This window comes from Mytilus californianus, unplaced genomic scaffold (genome assembly GCF_021869535.1).
Source record: "Mytilus californianus isolate M0D057914Y unplaced genomic scaffold, xbMytCali1.0.p SCAF_14, whole genome shotgun sequence".
NCBI classification, from domain to species: Eukaryota; Metazoa; Mollusca; class Bivalvia; order Mytilida; family Mytilidae; genus Mytilus; species Mytilus californianus.
The window spans coordinates 6,203,774-6,213,084 of record NW_026262626.1 but is presented as its reverse complement, the minus strand read 5'-3'; the positions used below and the strand labels follow the sequence as shown (position 1 = coordinate 6,213,084).

At 30.8% G+C, this 9,311-nt stretch overlaps 1 long non-coding RNA gene across 1 annotated transcript; it reads right to left on the bottom strand.

Moving 5' to 3' along the window:
* Positions 1–448: 448 nt before the first annotated feature.
* On the bottom strand, positions 449–8,980 carry LOC127724106 (uncharacterized). The gene is made up of 3 exons (XR_007992358.1): positions 7,424–8,980; positions 6,465–6,560; positions 449–1,599 (listed from the first exon to the last, which is right to left on the bottom strand). It is a non-coding gene; the product is annotated as an uncharacterized LOC127724106 (long non-coding RNA).
* Positions 8,981–9,311: the final 331 nt, after the last annotated feature.

Sequence of the window (9,311 nt, the reverse complement as noted above, 5' to 3'; positions counted from 1 at the left end):
GCCTTTTTTGGCATATTTCGCTGGTTTAAATAAAAAAGTATGGTAACATTTATAATTTTTTGATAGTTGTTCCTAGTAATACATCACTTTAAGTGTAAGAATGCATAGAATTAACAATGCTGTCTATTATGTGTATGTATAATCTAACTGTTTCAATATGTCTTATTTAGCTACATGTCCAAAATGGCTGATTTTGGTCATCTTTCAGAGCCAAAATACTCCAAGACCCGTTTATTATTGTAAAACAACACATCTACTTGCAAAGTATAACTATATATACCCAATCAAAAAAAATATCAAGCTCGGCAAATAATGTTGGTGTCTGGTATATGCCACAACAAAATGGGGTAACCTGCATATTCAAATTTTCTCAATTTTGCCGTCTAATTTGTAACTACTGACATATGATAGGATCTGGACTTATAAATAAGTATAACAACAAATGGAAAAGAATAATTAATGTTTCATTTAATACATTAAGAAAATAATCATACATAAATACAAATTATTCATTATAAATCTAGAGGCTCCCAGGAGCCGAAATAGATCGTATTGACAAATTGTGCACCTAAAACGATAAAAAACACATATTTCAAACGCAATCAATTTAAATTAGAAGTTAAACAATTCAGAATAAGTTCAGACTGTAAAAAAAAAGTTTCTTCTGACCACTTTTGCAATTTATTCTTATAATATATTGATATAGTTGTCGGATAGTAGCAGAAAACTGTGAAAATTTGTAAATTTACACATTTCAGGGACAATAGCTCATAGATGTTATGTCCAATTTTTCAGAAAAATGTTGGGTATTTAGATCTTGTCATGTTGATAGTTTTTATCAATATATATATATATATATATATATATATATATTGAAAAGTTTTTAAATTTTGTATACATATGTATATGTATGACACTTCTTCTAAAGTTATTAAGATGATGGTTTAAAAGTGAAAACTGTAAACAGATGATTTTAACAGACACTTGTTGATGGAAATTTTTGTATGCCCCTTTGAGCCTAGTATGCTAACAAGGCAAGATTTGCCAGGTACCTATATCTATGTTGCTGCAATGTGGTCAATACAAACATGAAAATCATAAATGCTTCTAAAAAAAAATCCCATAACTAGACGAAAAACAAATTACTTAGTCTATATATACTAGTGCAAAATTTATAAAGAATTTTAAATGAAATTGGATAGCTGTTAAGATTACTGTACCTATAATGCTCTACATCACATCCTCGGAGATAACAGAATTAAAATAAGTCATATGAATCTTCAAATTTCAATAAAGTTGAATGTGTTTTTTTATACTTGAACGGCTATAGGTTTTACTATAAAACAAGTGTACATTAACTTTCTTGTAAAAGAAAAACCATAACATTAAAATCTCCATAAATGATGAACTGTTATTTTTTGAGACATCATCCCATGGAAGATTTAACTGATGTTTTAAAGTTGGAAAGTTTCTGTTGCTTGTTTGGTTGGTTGAAATTGTTTCTGTTAGAAGCATTATCAGTCTCCCAATCTGATGTTGACTGCTGTGAAAGTTCAGTTGTTGTTGACACTGACAGAAAGGTTAGATGCGAGTCTAGATCTGAAAACCAGAAAACATACATACATAAATCAGGCTGTTAGTTTTCATATTTTTTCATTTTCTTATTTTGGGGCCTTTTATGGCTGAATATATATGCAGTAGGTCCGAGTACACAGTTATTTCGTAGTGCATTTCCTTTAGACAATAAATGAAAATTAAAAAAATCCCACTTGCGCTTTCTCAATAATATTTTTACAGTGTGTTGTACTACTTTTGGGACAAATTATATCAAAATTATAGAAAACTTCATCGGCTCTAACTCAAAATATGGACAATTTTATGTTAAGGGGGTCTTGAAATCTTTTGACAGCTTCCGAAGTGCTTATTTTTAACCTTTTTCAGCTGGACCAAATCACTACTTTACTTAAAAATTCATGACCCAAATTTTTTTACAGTGTAATTTCATCCCCCTATTTGTTATTTGAGGCATAAAACATGGAGAAATAAATTTGGAAGGGGTATAAAAAACATTGGCAAGTAACACACTGTCCACACTAGGGACTATATTTGTGGACAACGAAAATCAAAGGACGATAACTGTGTACTCGGACCTAATAGGATAGAAAAAGTTGACCAATCTTAATAAAACTTGGTATGACCAAAGCTTAATAAATTATGAGACTGCGTACAAAGTTTCATGGCAATAAGATATATATTATAGACAATATGATAAATTCTATATTCAACTTTGCGTGTTAAATTTTGACGTTAAAATTGAAAAAAATCAACTATCAACATTTGGGGCTTATAAAATTAAAATATTGCAAAATAATACTTTTAAAATGCCTTAATATATAATATATTATGTATTAAAAGCAATAGAGTACTCATTTGATATATCAGACTTAGCATAATTATTCAAAAGTCAAATTTATATGAGCCTGTGCCTAAAAATGTAGGTTTTCCAATGAAGGGGGGCCTTTAATGAAGATGTAATATTTTCCAGCAATTTTAAATTTGTGAAGCTTTTTGGTTATAAATAATCCTTACATATGTATTTAATGTACTTTAAATGGAAAGAAAACTTACAAATAACATATCATATTAGTTTAAAAGGGTCTTAGGCCAAGTAAGACTGAAAATAATTTGGGGTCAATTTAGGCCGTAGCACATATTTACATTTAAAAATGCATATTGAAGCTATAGGAAATAAAAATGTGTGTCTTTTCTATCATTTCTATACTCAGGTGACATGATACAATAAATCTGAGCACAAAAAGACTCTTGCATTCAACTTTTTTTGCAGACAGTATGGTCTGATACAAAGATTTTTCACTTTTTAGTGAAAAACTTGCAGGCAATTTTAGTCTCAACAGGCTTATATTTGAACCACTTGCTATCCCACAGAAGAAAAGAAAGATATTATGTGAAATGAAACAGTACAAAAGACATTGTTCAGTGCTTTTTATACAAATTTGATGAGGTCTTTATTATGGACTTCAACTTTTATGTACCAAGCTCCTCACATTTAACTTGATCCAAACAGGGCGTTAGACGAGGATCATTTATACAAAACATTTTGCACATATTGTCTGAGATATCTTCTTTTCTGTAGACTCAGAGTTCACAAATGAGTAATACAACTGGATTAAAGCATAGAAACACAAATATTGACACATGAAAACCTGTCAGATAGAAAGTCAGAATGCCACTTATGCATCAAAATTGAAAAAGCTATGAAATGCTTATTTTGACCATATAATGCCAAAATTGGTCATTTTTGCAGAAATTCTATCAAATAAAAGTTTAAATCCTTTAGTTTCATGCTATTTGACAAATTGACACCATCAAATCATTCAGGGAAGTTGCCAAAGTACAGATTCTATATTTCCTGATTCTACCTCTTAGGTCCGAGTACACAGTTATTTCGTAGTGCATTTCCTTTAGGCAATAAATGAAAATTTAAAAAATCCCACTTGCGCTTTCTCAATAATATTTTCACAGTGTGTTGTACTACTTTTGGGACAAATTATATCAAAATTATAGAAAACTTCATCGGCTCTAACTCAAAATATGGACAATTTTATGTTAAGGGGGTCTTGAAATCTTTTGACAGCTTCCGAAGTGCTTATTTTTAACCTTTTTCAGCTGGACCAAATCACTACTTTACTTTAAAATTCATGACCCAAATTTTTTTACAGTGTAATTTCATCCCCCTTCTTGTTATTTGAGGCATAAAACATGGAGAAATAAATTTAGAAGGGGTATAAAAAACATTGGCAAGTAACACACTGTCCACACTAGGGACTATATTTGTGGACAACGAAAATCAAAGGACGATAACTGTGTACTCAGACCAGTATAGGTCTTGCTCATTGTTGAAGGCCATATGGCGTATGAAGACCTATAGCTTTACTTCTATGTCATTTGTTCTCATTGGCAATCATACCACATTTTTTTTTAATTTCATATATACCACTGACAGGAAATAAAATTGACAACTTTTACTGTAAGTGGATGCAATTACAAAATTCTCCCAACTAAAGCCAAATCATTTTTGCAGAATAGTTATTATCCACTCCTTTTAAGCATGTCCAAATAGCCCTTAACATCCTTACAATAATAAAAATTGCGTCCATTTCGTTTGGCATGTCAAATTACCTCTCAATATAATTTTACATTGAAAACAGACAATGGTGATAATTTGACCGCTTTTAGTGACAATCTTTGAAATGGTGGCCATCTTTATATCTGTTCTCTGTGTCAAAGTACAGCTAAATATCAATATTCTTTAAAATCAAACTCAACAAAATTGAAAATTTTACCCTTTATTTGCTGTGTCCATCTTTAAAAAAAAATTTCATTGTTTTGTTGGCATGTCAAAAGTGCTATAATTCCTTAATGTCAATTTTCATATAAGGCCATCTTGAAAATGTTTGCCATTTTGGAAGAAAAAACAACCTTACTTTGTTTAGCAAGTCAAACTACCACGACTATCCCTAATTAACAATTTTCATTAAATTAACCAGTGTTGAAATTTGTGCCATCCTTGGTGGCCATTTTGAAAATGTTTGACATCGGATAATCATCCACATATTGTGCTTTGTTTTCACTAAAGTTTCATTTAAAAAGATAACACCAGTTATCTCAGAAAAGGACAAATTTTGTGGAAGATGAAGAAAAAATGCAAGTTTGGACAGAACATTCAAGCTACACAATGTATAACAGCTCTAAATTTGTAATGGGATTAAATATTTGACTAAGAATAGGTTTCTAACACAGAATAAATATGGTATAAAGATAAAGTTTAATAGATTCAGCATATCAGAGAACCCCAAGATCAAATTAAGATTTAAAATTTAGTTTAATTTTGGACCCTTTGGACCTCAATGTAAACCATTTTCAAAATAGGGCCCAAAAACTAAATACAGGTTAAATTCAGGCTGAATCAGCATCTTTAAAATTATTGTTGAAATCAAACACAGTAAAATTATGGACCCCATTTGAACCAACTTGAAAACTGGGACCAAAATCATAAATCTAAGTACATATTTATATTCAGGATATTTGATTATTTCTATTTATCATTCAAAGAACCCTAATTCATTGTAATTAGAGTTCAAGTTTTGTTAAAATTAAACTAAGTTAAAATTTGGACCCTTTGGACTTTAAAATGTGGACAAATTTGAAAACCGGACCAAAAATAAAAATCTAAATATAAAACATTTGCATTTTGTATATCAAAAGAACCTCAAGAATTCAAGTTGTGTAGAAATAAGAAAAAAAAATTTGGACCATTTTGAAATCAATGTGAACCAATTTAAAATGGGTCCCAATTGCAACATCATAAATTATTTAAATACATTGTTAGATTTAGCATATTAAGAATCCAAATAATGTATTTATTTTAATTTGTTCTTGTCCTAAACATGCATGAACTATTTGCCATTGGACATTAGCATTACCAACAACCAATCAATTAATCGAACAGGTGAAATATCTTCAAAAGTACCAATAAAAATCTCCCCCTTTTATATTTGAAAAAGTAAAATCACAAAAATACTGAACTCAGAGGAAAATTCAAAAAGGAAAGTCCCCAATCAAATGGCAAAATCAAAAGTTCAAACACATCAAACGAATGGATAACAACTGTCATATTCCTGACTTGGTACAGGCATTTTCTTATGTAGAAAATGGTGGATTGAACCTGGTTTTATAGCTAGATAATAAACCTCTCACTTGTATGACAGTCGCATCAAATTCCATTATATTGACAACGATGCGTGAACAAAACAAACAGACACAATAGGTAAAATTGTCAAAAATAGGGGTACAGCAGTCAACATTGTGTTATCATCTTAATCACTACAAAAGCAAACAAATGTAACGAAGAAGCACAAAAAGGCATACATCAAATTTAACATCCTCATTTTGCTTATATTATACGATTTTATATATCTATGTAAAATCCACCCATAAAGGATGGAAGGTTTTAAGTACTGGCGTAAAATCGCGCGTTTGAAATTCGCACAGGTAGACATAAAATAATTTTGTCGTTCAACGTATGACGGGATACAAAATACAGAGTCACGTAAAATGGATATCACAAAAAACAGACTTAACAGTAAAAGTAATACGTATTAATAAATAAAATAATTGAAATGGAATGTATGAACAGTTCGTCATTGTTAGTTATTGAATGGAAACTATAGGAGCCGCCCAATATAGTACTACAAATTAAAATTAGCAAAGTGATTTTTCAATGGGAAAACCAAGTTAACAAAGACCTGTTTAATAAAACGGATGTACAAATGTATAACATGTAATTGTATAATTATGTTATTATATAAGTGATTACATATACTTTGTATGATTACCATGTTATACAAACAGTTAAATTAATATATAAGTTAATAATAACTTACCAATATCTTCTTCTATACATGTATTTAGTTTGACCTGGCTATTGTCACTTTTACAAAAATTCATCTTAATTGAGCATTGCTTGCATATATATAGCCCTACAAATAAAAAGTGTTAAACTATAAAATAATTCTTCAATTTTGTTTTACATGAAATAAAATATATCAGACAGGAAATGTAGGGTAGTGTAGCATCACTGTGCATGTAGTTTAAATGTATGTTTTTTCTTTTAAAAAGGGCTCTATAAGTAATCTACATACATGTACATGTACATGTAGGGTCCTAAAATTGAACTTTACAAAAGTTTGCAATGCTTTTGATTTTTTTAGTCTCCATGGCCTATTAGTTCATTAAAAAAATATTTTTCTCTGGATAAAGTTGTCTAGTGTTACATGTACAGTTTGTTGTATGTAAAACATGTATTTGTAGGAGGCTTTTCCACGAGATAAAAGTTTTTTTAGTAGATAAAGAGCTGAACAACTTCCAGTAAGAACTGAAAATATAACTTAGGGGAAGAGAATAAAAACCTGACCTGCTAAACGTTGAATATGTTGAAATAGATTTTGATTATTATCATGATTCTGGTCTATAAATTGATTTTTTAAAGCAGAAAATAAATATATATTGTACCCTGGTTAATAGCTTGAAAATTAAAATTATGTCCTAAGCTGACAAGGACATAAATATTTTGACCATTCTAACCCTCCCCCTTGCTTTTTTAATCAAATGGTCCCAAGACAGAACAATGTATATACAGATATAAATTATTTGCTTGCACTTTGCCATAGGAAATAAATAAGATGTCTTAGAAACAGGTCAGGTGTAAAAGAATATTCACATGCCCCTTCAACACCCACCCCCCCCCCCCCTTTTTTTTAATCTAGCTAATGTATCAATTGTTGGTCCCCTAATTTCAGATTGACTATATGGAACAAATGGAAATTGATTGTAAGATTTGTACCTGTTCCTACTGGAATAACTCGTCCTGTATACAGCCTGTTTTGAAAGGGTGAAGATCCTTGGTCAGCTTTGGCTTTGCTGGAAGAGGGTTGGACGAGATGTTGACATCTTGCTTGACTATCATGTCAATGAATTCCCTAAAAGTCCCTGTACTTCAAGCATATTCAAAGACAAGATGATGTAACAACCATGGGAAAATAAACCACTCCTTGTCTTATATAAAATAAGGAGTCCTGTTGGAAATTCTACACCATAGTTTTCAGTATTATTCAGACTTCCTAAATGTAGATGAATGGTAGTCTGTATCTGTATGAATATGTTTGGTTACCAATGCTGGTTTCAATACCACGGTAGAGAGAGTGTCGTTGATTTATTGATGGTGCGCCAGAGCAGTTTTGACACTCTCAATCTCAATTTTGGTGCGAGCAAGGTGGTTCCACTCACTCACCTTTTTTTTTTACGAAGAATGATTTAGAATACTTTTGTTTTGCTCGTTGAAATCTAAAAACACTTTTTGCTGTTCATGGAATTATTTTTCCAATCAATATTTATCATGTTTATTCACTAAATTATTGTCATGATTGTCAAATTTCTTGGCAGTACATTTTAATTATTTTTTTTGGAAATGCTATTTTGGTCTTTAGTGCATTCAGATATCTTAAATAGTTTGTAATATGTAAATGTATAAGACTGGGATAGCCCACATGCTCATCCTAGAATTTTAAAGTCACAAACTTCACTGTAAACATTTGTCTGCCAAACCATCACTGGGAGCTGACATGTTTGAGATCTTACCCAAGGGAGATAAGTCAATGGAAGAGCATAAAAGATGGACTCCCTGGTTTCAGACAATTTATTGATTTTTGGACTTGCAGTACAAATACGTCTTATTTCATTTTTCAGGCAAATTGATTTTACTTGTTCGAATGATTTTATGAGCCATTTTAGTACCAATTGTGTTTAGAATTTAATTAAAATCAAAATCAAAATGTGTCAATTTGGGACTAAAATCACCATTCTTCCAAGGCATAAATTAACATATAATAGTCATTTGCCAAGCTTAATATTTTGTTTTGATATAAAACATACCCCATAGTTAAAACCGATATAAGTTGCAAACAAATCCGGAATGGGTCTTGCAAGATAGAAGCGAATGAAAACCACGTAAATTCATGTATGAAAAACCCCGCCTTTGTGTCCCTGCTCCTGGCAATGTGCCAAATCGTTTAAATTTTCATTTGTATTGATCATAACATAGTAAAATGGATGAATTTCAGCTGACATTACTCTAAAAACTCAACTACCCCATTTAATATGCTTCTGGGTCATTCTTAAAAGGCATAAAAAAGTTGGATTTTTCCTTGGTTTCATTATGAATTTACAGAATTATGCAAATGAGGCTGTTGCTAAAAATAGATACGATTCTGGGAAAAATTAAGTGGTCAAATTCTTTTATTTTATGTCAAGGATTAAGATGATGTATAAAAATTTGTCAAGTTGTGATTGTCGATTTGGACGATTTTCTGAATATTGCATGGTTTTCTGGCGGATTGGCTCTTAAGATAGTCTTCAACTTCGTATTTGATTTACCTACCAATTTTGTCGACCAATGAGTCAATGTCACTGCTGGTGGACATTTTGTCACCGGGAAATTCACTAGGCCAGTTTTTAGTTTTTATAAAATATCATTGATATGTTCATTTTCTATTAAAAAAGAGGGATGAAAGATACCAGAGGGACAGTCAAACTCATAGATCGAAAACGAACTGACAACGCCATGGCCAAAAATAAAAAGACAAACAGACAAAAAATAGTACAGATGTTAGTTGACATAAAATATCATTGATATGTTCATTTTCTGTTAATTTACTGTTAATAAAATGTTGAAT